Source organism: Pan paniscus, chromosome 1 (genome assembly GCF_029289425.2).
Source record: "Pan paniscus chromosome 1, NHGRI_mPanPan1-v2.0_pri, whole genome shotgun sequence".
NCBI classification, from domain to species: domain Eukaryota; kingdom Metazoa; phylum Chordata; class Mammalia; order Primates; family Hominidae; genus Pan; species Pan paniscus.
This window is the reverse complement of record NC_073249.2, coordinates 64,056,614-64,082,094: the sequence shown is the minus strand read 5'-3', so window position 1 is coordinate 64,082,094 and position 25,481 is coordinate 64,056,614. Positions and strand designations below refer to the sequence as shown.

The window sequence follows — 25,481 nt, the reverse complement described above, 5'->3', positions numbered from 1 at the left end:
GGGAATGGGTACTGCTGATTGGCTGGGGATGCAATTATAGAGGTGTGGAAAATAGTCTTTGTGCATTGAGTCTGTCTCTGGATGGGTGGTTGTGGGGTGGGTGGGGGCCCACAGGACAGATGAGTCATCAGTGACTAGTCCAGGTTGGGTAAGTCTGAAAAACATCTCAAAAGAGCAATCTTAGTTCTACAATAGTGATGTTACCTATAGGTGCAGCTGGGGAAGCAATGAATCTTATGACCTCTGGCGGAGCAGTAAGGGATTGTAGAAACAGCATCTACATTTAGCAGAATTCAGGGCCCTCCCATAATCGTAATCTTGGTAGGCTTCATTAGTTTTACAAACCTCAATATAATATGATTAGCTATGGCATGGAAAATCAGTGTAATATTGGTCCATCTTATTGTAGGAACCAAGGGAAAACTTCCCCTTCACCCTCCAAGGGATCACTAATAATCAACTGACAAAAGACAGATAAGTAGGAGAAAAGGCATACGAAAGTTTGTTTTAACATGGTTAGCACTGGGGAACTTAAGGAGAAAGATTGCCTAATAACCCAATGTGGTACAGAAGCTTATATACTCTTCCATAGGGGAGGGGAGAGATGGGGAATGTAGGCAATTCCTTTGAGGGACCACAAATGATTATTAGGGAGAACAATGAACTTGTAAATGATTCTCTTTGGAATTTGAATGAGCCCTAGAGGCTGGAATTATGTTGTGAAAAAGTCCATCTCCCTGTAGTTGCATTCCTTAGTCTTCTTTTCTGAGACAGATAATGAGATTTCAGAGAAGGGAGGAAAACAATTGTATTTCTCTTAGAAAGAAGCTTTCTTGGTCAGATAAGGAAATTCCAGAGAGAGTCCCTCCCTGTGCTTGAGGCAAGGGCTGAGGGACAAGGCAAAGTTAGAGGGACCTTGATTTGCAGGCTGTGTCTAAGGCCTCTCAGCCTGTCATAGCACCAGTGTTTGGGTTATTGCTTTCTGAGCCCCAACGTTATACTCTATCCAAAGGTTTATTTTATTTTAATTTTTTATAAACTCTATGTCCAAACAACTGTAAAACTCACAACATGTGACCTAAGGGTATCATAGTGAGGTTACAGTGACCTAGTAGTCAGTGTGTAATTCCTAGGATTTAAACGGTAAGCTGTTTTCTCTGTGGAGAATGACACTATAGTACACTATTTGGGGTTATGGGCAAGCTAATAGATTTGGCAGTTCTCATTTTTTCCCCTTGGTCAAAAACTACTCAAGTTCTGAATGCAAATAAGAGATCTCAGAGCAGCCTCAAGTACTCAAAACACTGAACATGGCAGCTCTATAAAACAACAGGGTATAATGAGCTATCCTGGTTTCCAAATTGGGTCTGGGATTTTCCAAATTTTACCCCAAATACTGTCCTTTTAGCTTTAATACTCTCTGTACCAGATATATCAGAATGAGAGAATCAAGAGTAAAACAAACTTGCATTTCCCAAACAGAGAATCAATAATCTTTTTGGAAGAAAATTTTAAAGGATATCAATCATTAAAAAAAGCAAGTCTGGAAACGATGATGTGTCATTCATTATGCAAATATCGTGCTAACTCATAAGGGTGCTTTTCAGACCAGATTCTTCTACTTTCAGACAAGCCCACCATATTAGCTTCATTGCACAATATTTAATCTCTGTCCTTGAAGTTCACAAATTAACTTGCTCTGTGATTTCCTCCTTGTGATAGCCTCTGGCTGTGTTTTTACTGCCTTAACAGCTACTGGCAGGCAGCTTGTCTCCCACATTCACTACAAAGTAAACAGGAATTTGGTCCCAGGGTAATTGGCTGTTCTCCAGCATAAGAATGCAAGTTATTCATGAGCTTTGTGAGCTTGCTTCTGACTAACACAGACTGTTTTCACTAGGGAGCACAGGGACAAAAAGAGTTGTGAAGTTTTGAGTCTTCAGGATTATTCCTTTCAAGTATGTGATAACCTGTGATTCTTCTCCCCAACTATTTTCTAACCCTCCCCGATCTTTTCCACTTCCTTTCATTTCATAGTGACTACCAGAAATTTACCAAGGAAGCTGCCATGAAATAACATGTTTCTTTTAGAAATACAACTGACTCAATAGACAGCTATGGATGTGCTGTTATTTTGGAGATACAGTAAGTTTACAGAACTTTTAAAATTAAATCTTAAGCAAAATGTGTGGGTAAATGCCAAATAGATTGGTGAGAGCCTAGGTTAACAGTAATTCAAGAAAAAAATGGAGAAAAAGACTTGCAGTTTCAAAGATAGGAGCATATATACTTTAAATTTTGAGGTGGTGAATAACAGAGTTAAAGTTTACAAAAAATTAAGAGGTTTAAACAAAAATAAAAAAAAAAAAGCTACCCATTCATCATGGTTGGAAGAAAGTAAAAGTGAGAATTCTAAGCTCCTAAAAACAGGGGCACCTAAAAAGACTTTCCTTCTTTATTATCTTACCTGAGAGGTCCAAACTGTAAATCTAGATACCATGTTTTCTAAATTATTCTGCGAACTACACTACCCACACGACTGTAATATTTAAAATGATTGTCCAAAAATGTATTTAACAGACACCAACAAATGTTTGAGACTTACAAACAAGATAAATTTGTTAATTCCTTTAGTTCACTCAAAGCTGTACAATGATAAAAAAACCAAAATACTAAATATACTGTACACCCTGATTTATTTAAATTTTTATGATTACTTGCTGAAAACTTGAATGGAAAGATTTTGCTTTTTTGTAATGCAATTGTCAATGGAAAGAATTAAACTCTGTAAAATATTTGAAGAGATTTATTCTGAGCCAAATGTGAGTGACCATGGCCCGGGAGGTCCTGAGAACATGGGCCCAAGGTGGCTGGGGTGCAGCTTGGTTTTATACATTTTAGGGAGGCATGAGACATCAATCAAATACATTTAAGAAATACATTGGTTTGGTCTACAAAGGCAGAACCATTCAAAATAGGGGCTTCCAGGCTGTAGGGAAATTTAAACATTTTCTGGTTGACAATTGGTTGAGTTTGTTTAAAGACCGGGGATCAACAGAAAGGAATGTCTGGGTTGTGATAACATGTCGTAGAGACCAAAGTTTTACTATACAGATGAAGCTTTTAGCTAGCAAGCATCAGAGAAAATAGACTGTAAAATGCTTCTTATCAGACTTAAAATCTGTGTTGATGTTAATGCCGGAGAGGTATAATGAAGCCTGTTCAACCCCCACTTCCTGTCATGGCCTGAAACAGTCTCTCAGGTTAAGTTTTAAAAGTCCTAATGTGTCCGGAATTGGTGGGTTCTTGGTCTCACTGACTTCAAGAATGAAGCCGCAGACCCTTGCGGTGAGTGTTACAGTTCTTAAAGATGGTGTGTCCGGAGTTTGTTCCATCTCATCTTTGGACGTGTTCGGAGTTTCTTCCTTCCGGTAGGTTCATGGTCTCGCTGGCTTCAGGAGTGAAGCTGCAGACCTTTGCGGTGAGTGTTACAGCTCTGAAGGCGGCGCGTCTGGAGTTGTCCGTTCCTCCTGTCTGGAGTTGTTCATTCCTCCCATCTGGAGTTGTTCATTCCTCCCAGTGGGTTCATGGTCTCGCTGGCCTCAGGAGTGAAGCTGCAGATCTTTGCAGTGAGTGTTACAGCTCTTAAAGGTGGTGTGTCCAGAGTTGTTCATCCCTCCTGGTGGGTTCATGGTCTTACTGGCTTCAGGAGTGAAGCTGCAGACCTTCATGGTGAGTGTTACAGCTCATAAAGGCAGTGCAGACCCAAGGAGTCAGCAGCAGCAAGATTTATTGTAAAGAGCAAAAGAACAAAGCTTCCACAGTGTGGAAGGGGACCCCAGCAGGTTGCCCCTGCTGGCTCTGGCAGCCTGCTTTTATTCCCTTATCTGGCCCCATCCACATTCTGCTGATTGGCCCATTTTACAGAGAGCTGATTGGTCTGTTTTGACAGGGTGCTGATTGGTACATTTACAATCTGGCTAGACACAGAGTGCTGATTGGTGCATTTACAAACCTTGAGCTAGATACAGAGTGCTGATTGGTGTATTTACATACTTTAGCTAGACATAAAAGTTCTCCAAGTCCCCACCAGATTAGCTAGATACAGAGTGCTGATTGGTGCATATACAATCCTCCAGCTAGACATAAAAGTTCTCTAAGTCCCCACCCAACTCAGGAGCCCAGCTGGCTTCGCCTAGTGGATCCCATACCAGGACTGCGGGCGGAGCTGCCCGCCAGTCCCGCGCCACATGCCTGCACTCCTCAGCTCTTGGGTGGTCGATGGGCCTGGGTGCTACACAGCAGGGGGCAGTGCCCGTCGGGGAGGCTCAGGTCGCCAGGGAGCTCACTGTGGGGGGGCTCGGGCATGGCGGGCTGCAGGTCCCAAGCCCTGCCCCGCGGGGAGGTGGCTGAGGCCCGGCGAGAATTCAAGTGTGGAGCAGGCGGGCTGGCAGTGCTGGGGGACCCGGTGCCCCCTCCGCAGCTGCTGGCCCGGGAGCTAATCCCCTCACTGCCCAGGGCCGGTGGCGCCGGCCAGCCACTCCGAGTGCGGGGCCCGCCGAGCCCGCGCCCACCCCGAACTCGCGCTGGCCCGCAAGTGCTGTGTGCAGCTCCGGTTCCCTTCCATGCCTCTCCCTCCACACCTCCCAGCAAGCAGTGGGAGCCAGCTCCGGCCTTGGCCAGCCCAGAGAGGGGCTCCCACAGTGCAGCGGCAGGCTGAAGGGCTCCTCAGCGTGGCCAGAGTGGACGCTGAGGCCGAGGAGGTGCTGAGAGCAAGTGAGGGCTGCTAGCACATTGTCACCTCTCACTAACTGAGGGGGAAGTCCATCCAGATGGTTGAGGGGTCTTAGAATTTTATTTTTGGTTTATGTAATTTATAAGTGAATCAGTTCTTTCACACTTCAGTTCCCTATCCTTGTGTGGCATCATCTCTCTTTCTTGATCATGCATCTACCTTTGGATTGGCACTTGGCAGTTTCGTGGGACTCTCTGAGTAGACACACGGAGATTTGCAAATCTGTTTTACTTAGATGTCCGAGGAGGAATATTAATTAATTTTAGCATGCCACCTGCAGCTTGTAAGCCCAGTATAGTTCACAGATCAAATGCTTGCATTCCAGCTACTGGAGCTCTAAAGTTAAGTGGTTAGGATTTTTGCCCTCAAGGAGTCCTCAGTCCAGTGGAGAATCCAGATGCACAAACAAACATTGATGATGAAATATAAGTGTAGTAAAGAGGAATGTGGCAAATTGTGTAGGGGTGAAGGGAAAGCTTCCCCTTCACTCTCAGAAGGTTCCGTGAAAAATTCAGTTCACAAAAGGCAGATTAATAGGAGAAAAAGGATACTAAAAGAAACTGTGACCAAACTTACTTGATCATAGTTTATTTGATCATAGTTTCCCATGACACAGGAGCCTTCAGAATGAAGATTCGACTCCCCAGTGGGGTACAGGAGCTTGTAAATCACCTTGAGATTACAGAAAGAACAGGAGCTTGGAGCATGGCCAAAACCAGGTTATGGTGGTAAATCAGATTTTAGTGAAGAGACAGGTTATGGGAGGGAGAGAAGGGGAGGCTTGGCAATTAAAAGTGGTCTTGGTATGGAGATAAAACCTCACAGGTAGCAGCCCTCAGAGAGAATAAATGGACAATGTTTCTTTCGGATATTTAAATGTGTCAGACTCTTGGTTAATCTTTCCTAGATCTGGATTAGGGAAGGCCTGGTTGCGTTAATGCAGATTGCTAATGATGCAAATTTCCCCCACAAAAGACAGCTTTGCAGGACCAGTTCTGTTTACTGACCCCCTGACAGCCATCCCAAAATATGTCAAAGAAATATATTTGGGGCTGAAATACTTTTATTTCCTTTAGCTGCCATGGGAGCGTGGATGAGAAAGCAATTCATCTCGAAATGGAGATTGGTAAATGTGAGCGTTAGAGAGGACGGATGTCTGAGCAGCCTTGAATCACATGTTAGGGGGGTGGAGTTTGGAAGGAGGAAGGCATTATGCTGCGAGAACACGGTACTTCTGTGGGGTGGTCAGGGGAGAGTGGCTAGAGAAAGAGGTGGACATAGTGAAGGGCCATGAGGTTTGAACTTTGGACTTCCTTCTGTAGATAGGAGTCTTCAGAGAAAGTAGCATAATCACAGCCAGGTGCCATTTGGAATTTTACGAGTGAGGCATCCAAGTGTTTGTTCAATGCTTGTAAACCAACCTCGTTGTAGGTGTGGATTCATAAACTGATTTACACACTTGGATAATGGGTTATTATGAGCCAATTATTTCTTAGAGACTGAAAAAGTTCTTAGTAACTGAAACCTTCTGCCTCAGGACATAGGAAGGGCAGGATAAAAGTAATCAGGCTTAGAATGTTTCTCACCAAGACCAGTTTGAGCAAGATTAGACATTTCAATAGTCAGATCTTTTCTCTTCAGGGCAGCTGTAGCAGCATAGCAAGACTCAGATGTGAGTGCCAGGGTCTGTTTAAAGCTTCCTCACCAGCTGTGAACTCTTTGGCAAGTCACTTCTTTGATTCTCAATTCTTCTACTATAAAATGAGGAATATAATCATACCTATTTGTTTCAGAGGTGGTTGTGAGGATTAAACAAAATTAAATGAGCTAATATAAGCATTTTTTGGATGTCATAAAGTATTGTGAAAAGTATGGGGTTATGGTTATAACTATCAAAAGTAGAAGTCTAACTGATTATAAAAATACCAATAATTATTATTATTTATTGAAGGTTTGTTTTGTGCTGGCCGTATTCTAAATTCTTTACATATGTGATCTTATAATTCTTATAGTAATCCTATAGGGGAGGTTTTTACAGAGAAGGAAACTAAGGCTTGACAAGGTTGAACAATTCATAAGCAATAGAGCCAGAAATCAGAAGTCATACTTTGCTGACTACAAGCCTGGGCTTATAATCACTACTTTTCCAATCAATCTTTTCTTTTCTTTTCTTTTCTTTTCTTTTTTTTTATAGATAGGTCTTACCTATGTTGCCCAGGCTGGTCTTGAACCCTTGAGCTCAAGTGATTTTCCCACCACAGCTTCCTAAGTTGAATCAATCTTTTCAAAATGCTTGTTTTTTACTTTAAAGTTTAGGCAACTGACAAGAAATTATCAACACATCATCACGGCAGAATTACTAGGCTAAAGTTTATCGTGTTCCTTCTATCAGAACTAGGAATCTATGATACAAAATGTGATCCCTTTTTTTTTCTTATATATGAACAAGAGCTATTATTGTTGACTACAAATAAAATATGCTCTGAGTTTTGTTGTCAAAATATGACTTGAGGAATAGTTTAATATGAAATTCATTTCTTTTTTTAGGGAGGCAAAACCACACAGTCTTTCAAATTATGTTCTCTATTATTTTGTCCTTTATTGACAAAACTGTTTAAGAAGAATAGAGCACAGAAACGCTGGAACACTGTTCCTCACCTCCTACTCCAACATCTAAAGATCCATCTTCCCTTGAAGAATGACTAAAGAGGACATAGTTTGTCACTTTCAGGTCCAAGAGATACTGAGAAAACTAAAATAGGGGCAGCTGTGTTTCCATAATGTTGTTGAGTATTCAAAAGGGCTATATAAATTGAGCTTTTACTTCAATAGTGTTGAAGTTTTAAAAAGGGGTGGACTATAATTAGTTATACATACACCATATTAGAAACCCTGAGTTGGTCTAATTATTAACAGGGTTAAATCAAACCCAGTGTCTGTATTTGTTGATGGAAACCTTGCTGCATCTCTGGGATATAATCTCAGTGGCTTTCATCCCATCTTTCTCTAAATGGGTGTCAGTGCCCTAGCAATGACCTTGGGTACTGGAATAGACTCAGGTCTCCCCATGCATGGTTTTGCTGCTAGGCAGTAGATGGCAGAATTGAGCTTGACTTTTGTGGTTGCCTTTCTTCTCACTTGCCTCCATTGGTGAAGTTGAAGTACTCTTAAGCTACTTGTTAAAATAGCTTTTTTTTAAAAAAAAAAATCACAAATAATTCTATGTGTCTGTTTTATTCCATTTGAATCTCATACATTGCATACCGTATAATGCTTTTTTTAAAAAAAAAAAGCTTATAGGAACTATATTTCATTTCTTCCTCTTGTTCCAAGGTTTTCTAATCTCAAAAGGACATCACCCTCATTTTAATACTTTTTTTTACCTCTGCTTTCTTTTATCCAATGTTATTAAAGCTTTCTTTTATCCTCTTCCCCATCATTTAAAAAAATTTAAAAATCAACACTAGATTTTTTATTTTGTGTCCTTCAAATTATTCAGACAATTCTACTGGTCTTAAGACTGTAATAAAAATTCCTGTCTCCACAGTGTGGGAGAATTGTCAAAGAAGGCAGGATCCTCTTTTGGTGTAGTAGGTTGGTGCAAAAGTAATTGCGGTGTTTGCTATTTCAATGGCAACAAGGCACAATTACTTTTGCACCGACCTAATAAATGTGGGCTTTGATAAAGCTACTGTTTTAAGGGACATACAACTTGAAATCATGAAGAGGCCCTCAGGACAAAATGTAGGAGTTGATTGAGAAAGAACAAATGGAAAGTTTGTGAAAGCAGAAATCTTCAAGTCGGATATTTTGTTTAAAGATGGGAGTGTTATGGGAAAAGGCAGAAGCCATTTGACTCAACCCTATTACTGAAGGCTGAAAAGAACATATATTTTTAAAAAATCTACCATTGAAGTAGTTTAGGAAAAATGTCTGTGAGCTGCAAACCCCCAGAGGAAAAGAACTAACTGAGAGGAATACCTCTGGAAGAACATGTTGAGATGACTAGGGTACAAATTGGGCCTGAAATTCAATGTTTATTCTGGAGAGACTAGATAAACACTTAGTACTTTAGCAGTAGTAGAACTAAAAGAAGGTACTTAAATTGGCTTAGGGTAGAAGTAGACTGCAAGAGCTCAGCCTTGAATAAATTAAATTAGTCAATTGTTTTACTTACTTATACATAATATGTATCCTGTATTTCTTCATGCTAATAGATAATATGATTTTTGCAATTTATCTGCCCTATGAAACATTTTATGGAAGACCTCAGGTAGGAAGATTATTTAAGAGGAAAAAAAAGCAGAAGGTACAGATATCAAGGTGGAGACAGACAAAAAACTAGAGAGCCTTTCCTGTAAGACTGCCCAAGACTTATTTCTTCTTTTCTTTTGCCTTCCCTTCCCTTCCCTTCCTTTCCCTTCCCTTCGCTTCCCTTCCCTTCCCTTCCCTTCCCTTCCTGTCCATTCCCTTCCCTTCCCTTCCCTTCCTGTCCCTTCCCGTCCCTTCCCTTCCTCTTTCAAGACAGAACAGAGTCTTATTCTGTTACCCAGGCTGGAGTGCAGTGGCATGATCTCAGCTCACTGTAACCTCCACCTCCTGGGTTCAAGTGCTTCTCCTGCCTCAGCCTCCTGGGTAGCTGGGATTACAGGTGTGCACCACCACACTCAGTTAATTTTTTGTATTTTTTGTAGAGACAGGGTTTTACCATGTTGGCCAGGCTGGTCTTAAACTCCTGACCTCAAGTGATCAGGCTGCCTCAGCCTCCCAAATTGCTGGGATTACAGGCATGAGCCACTGTGCCCAGCCCAAGACCTATTTCTTTGCAATAATTTACACAGTAAAATCCAAGATTAACACTTGAATTATTGCAATGCCTTCCTTCCATTTTTCCTTCCTTCCTTGTTTTTTGCCCTCACTCCTTTTCTTCTTTCCTTCCTTTCTTTCCTTTCTTTCTCTCCTTCCTTTCTCTCCTCCCTCCCTTCTTTCCTTCCTCCCTTCTTACCCCTATCCTTTTCTCTTCCCTTCCCTTCCCTTTCCTTCTTTCCTTTCCCTCCTCTTTCTTTTTTTTTCCTCAAAAAAATTTAAAGAAGGTTTAGGGGCACCTATGTACTATTTAAAAAAATGATAAAGAATGTGAGGAAGAAAATGTCCATGAACACTATTTTAAATGCCATGTCTTAATATCAGTTTCCCTTGTTATTTTCCTAGCCAGTCTTTGTCAGGGAAATAGCGGTCATTTTCCTAAGCCTAAATTTAACAGACACCTGATAACTCTGTATAGTACTTGCTGATAGGAACCGAAGTAAACAAGAGTGACGCATAGCAATGTTGTCATTTCTACTCTACCGAGTCCATGTGGGTATGGAGATAGAAAGAATGTGACTTGATTGAAAAGGAATTTGTTGTTGAATGAGAGGTTAAACTATGTTCTTAACTTTTAATCCTATATGCAAAGCCTTTTAAATAATTTGGAAATAATATTACAAAAGGAACAATTTAACCTAAGTTAGTTGTACTCTACCATTTCTTTTTCAGAGAGAAGAATCAGTAGAGCTACATTTTCTTGGCACTCCAAAATGTGGATTTCAAAACTGTTAGTTCAGAAATTTTGAACTTTTGCTGCCCACTGGAATTATCCGGAGAGCTGCAAAAGGACACTGATGCCTGGGCTGCACCTCCCAGAGGTCCTGATTTGATCAATCCAAAGGAAGGCCTGGGCAGTAAATTTTTAAAAGTTCCACAGGTAATTCCAAGTTGGGAACCATTGGTAGCTGGAGTAGAAGACATTTATTAAGTAATGACACAAAATGAGGTTTGGGACAAACTTTGTATATCAAGTGAAGAAATTTATCCTGTAGGTAATGGTCAACCTTTGGGGTAGACAGATAAGTGCCATAATTTTGTTAGTTTTTAAAGTGGATTGACATGGGTAGCATTGAACAGCAGGCTTCAAATGTTGCCCCCACAGTTCATGATCCTGCAATTTGCAGGCTTGCTCTCATTTCTGCAGTCGCTTTCACATTTTGATTCTGTCTTCCCTCCCTTGTCTCTTAAACTCCGGTAGTCTTGTTAGTATGCCCTACTGTGGCATCTCCATCAAGCATGATTTGTTCTATTCAGGACTTTCTCTAAGTTACATCATTAAAGAAGTTTCCTAAACCTCAATAATTGTTTGATAATAAAGGTAAAGCCTTAAGTCTATTTAGTCTCTAAGTCTCTTCAGTTTTGAATATGTATATATGTGCATGTGTATATATATATGTGTGTGTATATATAGATGTATATATATATGTGTGTATATATGTATATATATGTGTATATATGTGTGTATATATGTGTATATATATGTGTGTATATGTGTATATATGTGTGTATATATGTGTATATATGTATATATGTGTGTATATATGTGTATACATATGTGTGCGTATATATATATGCTACTCTTTTAGAAACACGTTTCTTTTTCAAATAACCTAAAACTGACTCCTTTTCAAGAAAAATACAGTGAATAGATTTTTATTTTACATTAGGAAATTTATGGTTTATAAACTGGAAAATCAAATGGCATTGATTTTATCAAATACATTACAATGAGAATCACCTTTAAAAAATAACTACTCTACTTAATTTAAGCCTCGAGAGAGTCCTCATTGCCTGGACCAGGGACTTCCTTAAGAAATATTGGTTAAATAAATGTGCCAGAAAAAATTATAAAAGTCTTTAAAATGAGCAAAAAGGGTTATTTGAGTCTATAAAGGTCTATATCTTTCCAGAGTTATTTGAGTCTATAAAGGTCTATATCTTTCATTGTTTTGGATCCATTTTACAACTCTGTAAATTGAAAAAAAACTGATAGTAATGCAAATTATTTTGTCCAATGGAAATGAAAATGAACTTCATCCATCCTGTAAAAGGCATCTCATTTGCATCTTTAATAGATGTAAATTCATTTTCAGCATTTCTGATGGCCTCACGGATCAGGAGTCTGCAAGACCACCCTCAGGCTTCGTGCACTAAAAGGACTCACAGGTCTCAGAAAAAGCTGTCATACTCATGTTTGTGGTTTATTAGAGTGAAAGACTACAGATTAGAGTCAGCGAAAGGAAAAGGTGGATAGGGCAGAGTCTAGGAGAAACAGGACACAAGTTTCCAGTTGGCTTCTCCCAAAGGTGTTGCATGAACAGCACTTAATTATCTTAGCAACAATGTAACACACGTACATTTTTGCATCCTATGAATCTCATCTGAGCCTTGGTGTCCAAGGATTTTTATTGGGGTTAGTGACAAAGGCATGCAGCGGCTATGGGACAACATTAGCTACTCAGTCTCCAGCCCCCAGAGGTCAGTGTGGTTCAACAACTGATGTAGTGCGGTTCAACAACTTAGACGACAAAAACACTCCTGGCAGGCAGGAGATTTCAAGAGAGCTCAGAGGTCACCTCCTGGATGTCAGCCAAGGACCAGTCCTTTTTTTTTGAATGTGCAGGGTTTGAGTAACCCAAGACTGCTGGGTTAACCTTTTTCTGGACACCTATATACATATATTTGTCTGTTCTTTGGATTCTCCATTGAACTGGGTATTGCTGTTACTGTTTTTGCCTTCCTAGTTCCTCATTAATGGGCTAAAATAAATCTTTGACACGTTTATGTTTGCATATGAGTCATGATTTTACTTTGTTTTTTTGTTTGTTTGTTTTTTTTTTTTTTTTTTTTGAGGCAGGGTCTCACTCTCGGTCAGGCTGGGGGGTAGTGGTGTGCACTCATGGCTCATTGAAGCCTTGACCTCGTGGGCTCAAGTGATCCTCCCCCCTCATTTTTTGATTTTTTGTAGAGAAGAGGTCTCACTATGTTGTCCAGGCTGGTCTTGAACTCTTGGGCTTAAGTGATTCTCCCTCCTTGGGCTCTTAAAGTACTGAGATTATAGGCACGTGCCACCATGCCCAGCAATTTTCCTTTTTTTCTTAAAAGTCAACCTTTAACAAATATGTGAGCATAAAAATTGCTAGTACTTTTTTTTGCTTATTTCTCCTGACTACCGCCTTTCTTTCTTCTCCCTCTCCCCTTTTCCCTTCTCCCTTTCCCCTCTTCCCCCTTCTCCCCTCCCCACCCCTCTCCTCTCCTCCCCTACCCTCCCCTTCCTCCCTCCGTCACTCCCTCCGTCCCTTCCTTCCTGCCTTGCTTTTCTTTTCTTTTTTTCTCTCTCTCTTTCTCTCTCTCTTTCTCCTTCCTTCCTTCCTACCTTCCTTCCTTCCTTCCTTCCTTCCTTCCTTCCTTCCATAAATGAATATATATTTACCAATTGGGGCATATGGAAATGCTGAAACTTAATGTATGCCCTTATTTCACATTTCCTTTATCAACGTGAAAAGTTATCTGTGACTAAGTGCTCTTGCATGTCTATACTGAATTATAGTTTAGAGAGGCCATTCATAGATGCTGCCTCATCTGTCTTTCCCTCTATCCTATTGAGGCAGACAGATGATGGGTTTCATTTTGCAGATAATGAAATGGAGGCTTAGAGTTATAAGTGATTTGTCCAAAGTTTCCAACTGAAAAGGAGCCAGACTTTTCTTTCTAGGTACACATACTCAGCAGCTTTCTAGTGTTTACCTGAATGTCCTGCAGACATCACAAATTTAATGTACAAAATGGAAAATTTTCTCTTTCTCTGTCCTCCTCCTCAATTTCTTTCTGCTCCAATTTTTAGTCATCTATTAAGTAGCACTTCCTACTCAGTTTCTTATGCCACAAACCTGGGAGCATTCCCTGACTACCCTTTCCTTCTCTCTTACTTCCCATATCCAATCTATCACCAAGTCATTTGGATTCTATCTTTACAATAATATCTCTACTCCATCTCCTTCTTTCCATCTCCATTGTGTCCACTGTAGTTCCAGACACCAGGTTCTTCTGCAGTTTTCCTTATTTTTTACCTTTAATTGTTACTGTACTGCAACCAGAGTGCTCTTTTACTAAAAATAAATCTCATCGTTATACTTTAAATCCTTCCATGCCACAATAACTCACAGCCTGATATGCTCAAAAGTCTGTGTGGTTTACTTCTTCAACTCTCCACCCTCATTCTGTCTACCATGTTCTAACCCATGAACCTCTCTGTTCCTCAAACGTGCCAAGCTTGTTTCGGCTTTAAAGCCTTTGCCATGCTGTTTTCTCTGATTGAATATTCCTCCCTGCTGCTCTTCGTCACCCAGTTGCCTGGCTAACTCATGTCCATCCTTCAGTTTAAATGTCACTTCCTCAGAGAGGCTTTCCTTAAACCCTCCAATTCAGTGTAAGTACCTCCTGTCATTTTCTAATTACACCCTGTAATTTTCCTTGTGGTACTTACTATAATTGTAATTAAATATGCTTTTGTTTCATGTTCCACTAGCTCCATGAAGGCAACAATTAAGTCTGTTTTGTCCACAACAAAACAGACTTCCAGTGATAGGCCCAGAAACTAGAGAGTTAGAAAACGACTTGGCCTACAGTAGGTACTCAATACATCTTTTTTGAAAGAATGAAAGCAAAGCAAATCCCAGAACTTCTCATTCCAAATTCAGGGATGTTTTCCTGATGTTATACTGCCTTTCTGAGTAGCCCTTTTCACATTTTTACTATTTCTCCTTCAGTTTTCCTTTTGTAAATTTAATTTTTTACTACCTCAAGTAAATTATAATTAACTCTTTTATCATTAATATTTTCAACTACTGTATTAACGGTTTGAAAATGACCATGCCCTGAAAGGTTGTTAAGTCAGTGAAGGATGTTTGAGGGTCTTATTTATTTATTTATTTTTAAGACGGAGTCTTGCTGTCACCCAGGCTGGAATGCAGTGGCGTGATCTTGACTCCTTGCAACCCCCGCCTCCAGGGTTCAAGCAATTCTCCTGCCTCAGCCTCCCGAGTAGCTAGGATTAAAGGCACCCACCACCGTGCCCAGCTAATTTTTGTATTTTTAGTAGAGACAGGGTTTCACCATGTTGACAGTCTGGTCTCGAACTCCTGACCTCGTGATCCGCCCGCCTTGGCCTCCCAAAGTGCTGGGATTACAGGTGTGAGCCACCTTGGCTGGCCCCAAGGATCTTATTCTTAAGGCATTAAATACTAGTCCAATTGGACATTCCCATTTTCCATACAACCCTGTTTTCTTCCTTTATTGCCTCAATGGAGTCTACACTTTTCAAATATCTGCCAGTTGGCCTTTCCACAGGAAATAATTCCCTTCTTTTCAAATTTCTTTTAATTTGAGGTTGAAGGTGACCATTTTTTCTCTAACCTATGCTATATTAAAAAACATAGATATGTAAGTGATGCAGAGAGTAGCCCCCCCACATAGAGGAGGCTTGGTAATAGTGAGAGCTACCATTTCTTAAGGAGAGGCTCTGTGACAGACATAAGGTATACATACATCATCTCCAACCCTCACAACAATCTTGGAATAGAAGTGTTATTATTTTTATTTGCATTAAGTTATTTTCTGCTATGTAACACCCACCCACTCCCCAGTTTCCAATTTAGCAGCTTAAACAACACACATTCTTAAAACTCACAGCTTCTGTGGGTCAGAAATGCAGGCCCTGCTTAGCTGGGTCCTCTGCTTCAAGGTCTCCCACAAAGCTGCACCAAAGATGTGGGCTGATGCTGCAGCCATCTCAAGGCTCAACTAGGGAAGGTCCACTTCCAAGCTTTCAGTAAATTGTATTTCCATCTTATGTGGCTGTTGGCAGACCTCAGGTCCTTACTGGCTATTGGTCAGAGACATCAGTGTGTGTGTGTGTGTGTGTGTGAGAGAGAGAGAGAGGCAGCACTAGATGGAAGTTACATTACTTATGTGACCTAAGCTTGCAGGTGATAGCTCATCACTTTTGCCATATTCTATTCATTAGAAGCAATGCACTAGGTCCAAACAACCCACGGTGGTAGGGAATTACACAAGGGCATGAATACCAGAAGGTATGCATTGGGAACTATCTTAGAGGCTGCCCACAACATCCTTGGACAGAAAAAAAACAAAAGAGGTGCAGATAAATTGATTAATGATGAGGCTGGAATTCAAGCCTAAATCCATCAGATCCAGACCCCTCATTCTTTCTATTGCGTTTTGAAGTCTTATGATGTTCAAAAAATGATTGTTGTTGAAGATGATTCTAACATCACAAATTGATGCCATAAAATAAAACCAGGTATTTTTCATACCCATAGACTAAACTTGTAGGCCATTCATTTAATAATGGCCTACATCTGTTCTGAAGAAATACCGGGTTAGATTATCAATATAGGAGAGAAACATGGGCAACAATGCAGAGGGTGCAACCTAAGAGTGGTGGGTGGTGTTGGGAGTGACAGACATAGCTAATGATTAATGCAGGATCATCGAAGATTGACACAGCTTCTACCCAAATAAATGGTAAATGTAGTCAGGGTTATTGGTCTAAGTAATCAAGTATCTAGTAATTCCATAGGTTCCTGCTTGGTGCAGAAATAAGTCTCCCAGGCCTAAGATTATTTCTTTCTTTCTTTTTTTTTTTTTTTTACATAATTAAAAAAATTTCTGTAGAGATGGGGTGTCGCTACATTGCACAGGCTAGTCTCGAACTCCCGGGCTCAGATGATCTTCCTGCCTTGGCCTCTCAAAGTGTTGGGTTTACACGCATGAGCCACTGCACCCTACCTAAGATTATTTCATTTATTTCTATTTTTTTCTGTTCAGCTGTTGAGTGCTGTCCATTCTGTATTTTCTGTACTCCAACTTTTCAGATGGATAATAAAGTCACCCTTGCATATTCCCCCCTTCCTTTTCTTTTAACCTGTGTTCGATTCATTCAGAACCTTTTTTTTTAACCTGTGTTCAGATTCTCTGTGTTCGATTTCTGCCTTTACTCAGGCAGAAAAAAAGGTCAATTTAAAAAGTCTTTGGGCCGGGCGTGGTGGCTCATGCCTGTAATCCCAACACTTTGGGAAGCTGAGGCGGGCCAATCACCTGAGGTCAGGAGTTCGAGACCAGCCTGGCCAATATGGTGAAACCCTGTCTCTACTGAAAATACAAAAATTAGCCAGGCATGGTGGCACATGCTTGTAATCCCATCTACTTGGGAGGCTGAGGCAGGAGAACTGCTTGAGCCTGGGAGCCGGAGGTTGCAGTGAGCCGAGATCATGCCGGTGATCTCCAGTCTGGGCGACAGAGTGAGACTCTAACTCAAAATAACAACAACAACAACAACAACAACAACAACAAAATGTCTTTGGGTGCTGACCACTGGAGATAACAGGGAATGACAGGGCCTATCACCATCCCTTCTGTCTCTTCTTCTGTCCCTCTGCTTCTGCACTCCCAGAGGGCTCCAGAGGAGACAGGCTGTAGCAACTGCCAGGCTCTTCTTCCTGCAGGCATTTATGGCTTGAACTCAAGATTTTCGAGGGCTTTAAATCCTAATTGTAAAGGTTATTCTTCATATCACTAAAGCTAGTGCTGAAACAAAATGGGCATAACATTGCTTGATGTCCACTAACTGGTCATTGACTGTCATGCAAAGCTGGTTGTTTTGTTATTCTTTAGAATCTGGGGATGAGAATCTGAATAGACTAGCATTTTGTAGTTCACATACTTCCTCCTAACCCTTTTTAGAGCAAAATGAAAAAAGGGGGAAGTACATTTTTTAAATGAATAATATTCTTCTCTACATGTAAAAAAAGTTTGGGAAATATGCTATTTAGAATATATGATTCTGTCTTCTTGGCGCTTCTATGAATTAATTACAGGTCACAGAATATAACTCACTCTGCATGAAACTTAGAGAACAGCTTGGTCTTCATAATAACCCTTCCAAGGTGCTCTCTCAATGTCAAATTGCAAAGAAAGTGCTCTTATCAGATCCGTTGAATGCTTCTAGATCATAGAAATAGAAGAAAGGCCAAGGATTTTATGCTAATCTCGTGTTTAAATCTCATCTAGAAGAAATAGCTTATGTGTAAGTGAAAAAATTAGCACCTTTTCTAGATAAGCGTCAAAGTACATGAGCCCTTTGTTAGCATAAAGTCTAGGGAAACAAAATAACCATAGCCAGCTTGATGACAGGTAACCAGCCCTGTGTAATTTGGCTTTCTTTGAAATTTCCTTTTACATAAATGCTAAACAAACAAATAAACAAACAAAAACCAAAAAACTCTTGGCAATTGTGCAACTGAATTGCCAGTGTCTTTCTTTCTTAGACAAGAACGACTTCTCATTCATGTGGCAGTCATGAATAAGAAGGGAATACACTCTGGTACACTTAACTCCCTTGAGGGCACTTTAGCAAATAGCTCTACAGATCATTATTAAGTTAAGTTCGAAGAACATCTTTCTCCCTCAACTCAGTAACACATTTAGTGGTATATGTGATGCAGTCAGCCGATGGTCTATGGATGTTTTACAATTCTCAGGGTTGGCCTTAATATAATTTATATCACAAAAAGTCCAGAACTTCTCTACTGACCAAAGTTTTTAGAAGACAACAGCAGCACTGTAAAAATTGTGGTGTCTGATCTTTTCATCTGGAAGGCACACATACATGTTTGTTGACAAATGAATGAGAAATGCGGCTATTGGATTAACATGGTATTTATATACTTTACTGAAACTGCCCTAATGGAATCAAATAATTTTAGAGCCAGAAGGAAGTTTAGACATATAGTCAAAAATGGTGATGTTTATGAAGAAATAATCTTTCAAAATCTCATAGTACTTAGGTGAGCCTGCCATTCTATTGAAAAGTGGTGAAGCCCAGTTGGACTCAGAAGGATTCTAGTTATGGGTACAGAAATAAATCTTGGGTGATTTAGGCAGAAGAAAAGATTGGCAACTCACAGCTCACATCTCCAGGAAGGCTAGAGAGCCAGGATCAGAAAGAAGGGATTGCTGAGCCACAGACAGCACCACATTTCACAACCAGTCCTGTGAGGTCACTGGTGTAACTCTCACAGACCTCTGGACCCTGTGGGGTAGATGATGCTGGTGGCACTGCCCCTTTTGGAGAATGAATGTGTCAGTCAAGTCTGCCTCTGCCACCAACATGATGGATTCCCCCGTGTCTCTGCTGGTCAGTGTCATGATATCCCAATTTGAAAGTTGTGGCTTATTGGGAGATCAGGTTACAAGGGGCTCAGAGAGGTGAGTATCTAGCTTTATACAGAGAGACATTCTTTAAACATATGAAGAAGGTTTAGATGATTGGAAATAAAAAAAAAAAAATTGATAAATGTCCAGTATACCAAGTCCCTTGTCTTGCAGTTTTCCTGAGCTTCACTTTATGGTTTTATACATAGTTCATTCAACAAAAATTTATTGAGAGGCTAGAGGGTTCTGAGAATATAACCATGAATGAGGTACTTCCTGTTCTTCAGGATCTTACGGATACTCAGCCCTGTAAAGAGATAAATCATAATAAAACTGAAAGAATGTAGTAATACAGATATGAGCCAACGGTTCAAGAAAGTAAATTCCTCCCTAATCTAGTAAATAGACTATATTCTTCCAGTTACCCAGGAAATTAAATTATTCTACAATAATTTTCTAGGTTAAATAAATTATATAGTTATTTGTCTGCTTGGTAGTAGTTTAGGAGTTCTGACACACACACACACCCCAGAGGAACAGGCATTGTATTCTTACTGAAAATAAACTTCTCATTTTCATGCCTGGTAGAATAAGCATTGTTATTTTTCTCTTCTTGTCCAATAAACATTTAACAAATGAAAATACTGGATTGTAGTGAATTTGCTTGGTTTGAAAACATAAATTTATTCTTATCTTGAAATTTAACAATGAAGGTTAAAAGTAAACTTTCACTTTTTCTTTTCTTTCTTTCTGTACAAAGATATGTACGTAATAAAATATTCTTCAATTGTGGTCTTTGCTCAGACATATATATTAGAAATAATAAGATCAGACATGTTTTTAATACACTGAAAGGAAATATGTTTTATTTGCTGAAGTCCCATGGGAAAATTGTGAAAGGAAGTTTGTTTTCAGTTCCACTGTGCACGGACCCTGTCCCGGCTTTTAAAAGCCTTTCCTGGCCGGGCGTGGTGGCTCACGCCTGTAATCCCAGCACTTTGGGAGGCCGAGGTGGGCGGATCACGAGGTCAGGAGATCGAGACCATCCTGGCTAACACGGTGAAACCCCGTCTCTACTAAAAATACAAAAAATTAGCCGAGCGTGGTGGCGGGCGCCTGTAGTCCCAGCTACTCAGGAGGCTGAGGCGGGAGAATGGCGTGAACCCGGGAGGCAGAGCTTGCAGTGACATGCCACTGTCAGCCTGGGCGACAGAGCGAGACTCCTTCTCAAAAAAAAAAAAAAAAAAAAAAAAGAAAAAGAAAGCCTTTCCCTCCCGCCAGGCGCCACTCCCTTGTGCTCTGTGTCCTGGGCTTGACTGCAATGGCGCAGGCTGGGGTAGCTCGAGGGCTCCTCCTCTCTGTGGTGTTTGCTGCTATTTCTTTCTTTCTTTCTTTCTTTCTTTCTTTCTTTCTTTCTTTCTTTCTTTCTTTCTTTCTTTCTTTCTTTCTTTCCTTCCTTCCTTCCTTCCTTCCTTCCTTCCTTCCTTCCTTCCCTCCCTCCCTCCCTCCCTCTTTCTTTCTTTTCCTTCCTTCCTTCCTTTCTTTCTTTCTTTCTTTCTTTCTTTCTTTCTTTCTTTCTTTCTTTCTTTCTTTCTTTCTTTCTTTCTTTCTTTCTTTCTTTCTTTCTTTCTTTCTTTCTTTCTTTCTTTCTTTTTCTTTCTTTTCTTTCTTGGCAGAGTCTCGCTCTGTTGCCCAGGCTGAAGGGCAGTGGCGCGATCTCGGCTCACTGCAAGCTCCACCTCCTGGGTTCAAGTGATTCTCCTACCTCAGCATCCCGAGCAGCTGGGATTACAGGCACCAGCCACCATGTCCAGCTAATTTTTTGTATTTTCAGTAGAGACGGAGTTTCACTATGTTGGCCAGGCTGGTCTCAAATTCCTGACCTCAGGCGATCCACCCTCCTTGGCCTCCCAAAGTGCTGGAATTACAGGCGTGAGCCACCGTGCCCGGCCGTCTTCTAATAATTATAGTTACCATATACTGAATGTTTCTGACAGGTTGCTGAGCTCTTTATAATCCTCACACCAACCTTTGTAGGCAAGTATTATCAGTAGTGTTTCCATTTTACAGATTCATGAACATTATATGACTTCTTTAAAATCACACATATGTTACTGGGATTTAAATTTAGATCAGTATGATCACAGTGATGTATTTCTGTTAAGAAATAACTTCATTTCTGCAAACTCCTGTGCCTTCCCTCTAATTTGAGATTATTCATAATAACCTCTGTGTCCATATATTTTCTTTTCTTTTCTGGGGTTTTAAGTTTCCCTCTTTTCCTTCATTCATTTTTCAGAACTCTTTTCATTCATTTGTTTCTTCTTTTACTTTATAATTTCCTTTTCTTGCTATCTGTAATAGTAAACCATGCACCAAATTTGAGGTAGCTGTGGATAGACCAATTTAGTTTTATATACAGGCAGTGGCCTGCATGTCCTGGATGCAAAAATGAATCAAAATGAAACAAACCTGCCCCCAAAAAACCCTAGCCTATGTAAAAGTATAAGAAGATAGGCTGTCTAGGGCTGTCATAACAAATTATTACAAACAGCATGGCTTAAAACAACCGAAATTTATTCCCTCACAGTTCTGGAGGCTAGCAGTTTGAAATCAAGGTATTGACAGGGCCAGGCTTCCTCTGAAGGCTCTAGGGAAGAATCTTTCTTTGCTTCTTCTTAGCTTCTTGTGGTTCCTTAGCCTCTGACGTTCCTTGGACTGTAGATGCATCAGTATCATCTTTGCCTTTGTTGTTACATGGCCCTGTGTGTGTGTCTCTGTGTTTCTTCTCCTCTTCTTGTAAGGAAATCCAAATGTAATTTGGATTAAGGGCCCACGCTGCTCCAATATGACCTCATCTTAACTTAACTAATTATATCTGCAATTACATTTATTTTCAAATAAGATCACATTCTGAGGTTCCAGGGGTTAGGACTTCAACATATCTTTTGAGGGGACACAATTCAACACGTAACAGCCTGCTACCATTTATGTTAACATTAATTTTCCTTCTTGTGATTCCTTAGAGGTTTGAGTTTGTGCTGTCATTAAAAAAAAAAGTGTGAAAAGTAGCCATAACATATAATTATATTGAGGAAAAAAGTAGGTAGGCCTTGAAAAATTATTTACTGAGCATCTAATTGTGCCTGGAGCTAGGCATTGTGGAAGATATAAGAGTAATAAAATCACACCATTGTTAGAAAAGCAAATTCTCAGGATCCAGCACAGATCAAATGACTCCGAATCCACATTTTAGCAAGAGCCTAGGCTGCAAGGATCAAAATGGCTGGGTAGCTTCACTGACTGAAGGGCAGCTGTTCTTATACTCTGTTGCACTTTAGAAGATTCGTGATGGCTGGGCTGCACCCCCTTGAAAATTAAATAAAAATTTCTGGGACTGGGATCCAGGTAACAGTATTAAAAAACAAAAACAAAACCCTATATGCAGTTATAATATTGCTTCTCAAATTACAAAGCACATACAAATCACCTGGGATCTTGCTAAAATGCAGATTCTGATTCATAGGTCTGGGTGGACCCTAATAACTTGCATTTTTAACCAGTTCTCAGGTGATGCTGTTGTAATTTTATTTCTCTTGTATGCCCCACAATGTCTAGTTCCATGCACAAGTAGATGCTAATTAAATATATTTTGAAAGGTGAAATTTTCTGATTTCAGAATTAGTAAATATTTCAGATGTAAAGGAAGAAATAGGCTTCACAATGTTTAATTTGAAAGTACTTCAAAGGAAAAAAAATTTTTTTCTCAGACTTGAAGAAGGCAAAAACACTTCAAACAAAATGTCCTTTGTTTTCTCAGGATTCTCTATGAGAAAATAGACTCAATAAGAGATAACAGCTTGGGTTGTTTTTCTGTTTCTCTTACACAGTTGCTTCAAGTCTCATAATTAGGTTCCCTGGGTACAACACTCAAGAATCATTCCCAGACTGTATTAAGTTCCTGTGGAGTGATTATTTCATTACAAGCGATGTATACAGACTGATGGCTTGATAAACAATAGATCACCCAGAACTCTATTATGGTTCACACCACTAATGTATTGTTTTCTGTTTCATAGGAAATACATCCCAGATTTGTCTGAGAGATGCTGTTTAGGATAAGAATTATGTGATTTCTCAGTCCCCGATCAAAGTTTAAAGTGTTTGACTTGATTAAAAACCATTCTTCTTTAAAACAGAATCCATTGCAGACAATTTCAGATATTTGTTCTTAGACATTCTAGGAGTAAGACTATAAAACATACTATTCTGTAGATGTGGCTTATCATTCTTACTTCCCTTATCCTCTTTGCTGTAAACCTCCACACACTTTTACTTTTTTTTTTTAAGAGACTGGGTCTTGCTGTTTTGTCCAGGCTCGTCTTGAACTCCTGGGCTCACGATATCCTCCCTCCTCAGCTTCTGGAGTAGCTGGGACTACAGGCGCATATACCACTTTGTGGTTGATTTTTTCCTATCCTCTTTTTAAAAGGTGTTTTTTACCTCTGCCTTAGAGCAAGGATGGTATAATTCATCTAGTTTTATAACAAATGCAAACCAGATACAATAATAATCTACTCAGACCTGTGTGTTCAAATGCAGTTCACACTCAGCATTGCACTAGATGTCCCTGCCCTCCATTCCTCCCTCTATTTTTCCCTCCATCCCTTGGGCATTTGTCCAAGTCCACATTATTCTATTTGATTGTCTGGGTATTGATATGTGTTATCTCTATATTCTAGGCACTGAGCCCAGGGCTAAGTATACTGTGATGAATAAAACACACCATTCCCTAAAACCTTCCTTAATTTTCTCTTTTGTTGAACTCCTCATGTACTTTTAGTGAGTACAATGACATTTAGGATTAAATTGCTCTCTAATTTTTCTCCTGTGATCTATTTTTGACTTGCTAAGTAGATCAAAGGCTTATTGAAGATTTTGCATTGGTAATATTCACAGAGAAAATGTATACCTGAACTGCTGAAGAGGCTCTGGAAAAGTATAGGAGCACCTGTCCTAACTTTTAGGGTCATGGAAGACTTAGGAGAGGACATCTAAGCTAAGTAGGATAAGTAGAATGTAATCAGGTGGAGATTGAAAGTGGGGAAAAGGCTGGCAGAGTGTAGGATCCCATTCCATATTCAAGACGTGGTTTTGCAAAGAGAAGATAAAGTATAGCATATTTAAAAGATGCGTAGGTACTTCAGAATCACCAAACACAAACTGCAAGGGGGTAGATGTGGAGAATAAGGTACACCATGAAAAATATACAGGGACGATACAAAAGAGCAAGATGAAGGGTCAACATTGTGGTATAGAAACAAAATTCCCTAAAGTAAGTTTTCTGGTTTTGTCAGTGACTTTATAGGGCTGTGAGATAGAGGAGGTCAACCCTAGTTGGAGCAGTATGCAAAGCAGAGATGGCCTTATATTGCGGAGTACTTTGGATAGCCAGAGAGGTGGAGGGATCGACTTCAGTCTGGGAAGACCCCCTGAAAAAATGCCCAGTGGCTGGCAGTCATTTTGATGGGCTTCCTGCCTGAAACAGGGGTTTCTCCTCAAAGGTAAATGAGATACAAATTTACCCAATGGCACATCATAATAACTGAAGCAGGAAGACAAAACAGGTTCCTCAGGTCCCCACTCAACCAGCCATTTGCTAGAACACAAAATTATCTGCGTTCAAATGCCAGTTTTCTTGAGTCACTGAATATGCTTTCTTTGCCTTTTCATTATTTCTTAATAATAATCATATAGCACTGACATCATTTATATCCAAGTTTGCAGCTAAATAGATCAATTAATAAGTTGTACAAAGAACGGTGTGTTCTATACTGAAATAAGTAGCAATGATCTTATCTTCAGAGTATATCATCATCTATTTGGTTCTCAAAAACATCATCATCATTATAATTACTTTATTAATTCTTTTAGCTACTGTTTTTTAAAGTTCTTTTTATGTTCCAAGCACTGTGGTAAGAGACATAAGCTTTATGTAAGAGACATAAAGCTTTTCTGTATGTCTAGCCTCCCTTCCTTCTTTCAGAAATAATGTCTTTTTTTGTTTGTTTGTTTGTTTTGCTTTTAGGAGACCAGCCGTTTCTCATTCTCACTCTACGCAGTCAACTCCATGCATTCACAGTTTTACCCTTCTCTCTCTCCAGGCTTTATAGTGGTGGTAGTCATGGGAGAGCACAGGACGCAGGCCTGGCTTAGGTGGGCACACGTCCTAAAGTGGTCTGAGCCATACTGAGGCCTGCACTTTTGCTGGAGCTATTGGAAAAGAGGTCCCTGGGTATAAGAGCCACTTAAACCTGGAGCGGGCTGAGCCCACCTGGTACCATGAGAAGAAAATCTGCCAGATATTGAAGTCAACACACAAGAAAGCAGAGCCAGGAGATGGAGACAAGGCAATAGCATCCTCAATATATTAAATCCCAAAGCTGGCTGTTCCTGAAGAGAGTATGTATCTGGACCTTTCAGCTATGTGATCCAATATATGTCTCTTTATCTTTACAAAACTACTTTGAGTTGGGCTTTTGTTCTTGGCTGCTGAAACAGGCAGAGCCATTATATGACTAAA

General features: G+C 40.1%; 1 long non-coding RNA gene across 2 annotated transcripts; it reads left to right on the top strand.

Moving 5' to 3' along the window:
* The first annotated feature begins 1,855 nt into the window (after positions 1–1,855).
* On the top strand, positions 1,856–13,329 carry LOC134728763 (uncharacterized). Of its 2 annotated transcripts, none has more exons than XR_010109552.1 (3): positions 1,856–2,145; positions 10,334–10,541; positions 11,758–13,329. It is a non-coding gene; the product is annotated as an uncharacterized LOC134728763 (long non-coding RNA). The 2 variants fall into 2 exon arrangements; XR_010109553.1 differs by lacking the exon at positions 1,856–2,145 and adding an exon at positions 3,118–3,348.
* Positions 13,330–25,481: the final 12,152 nt, after the last annotated feature.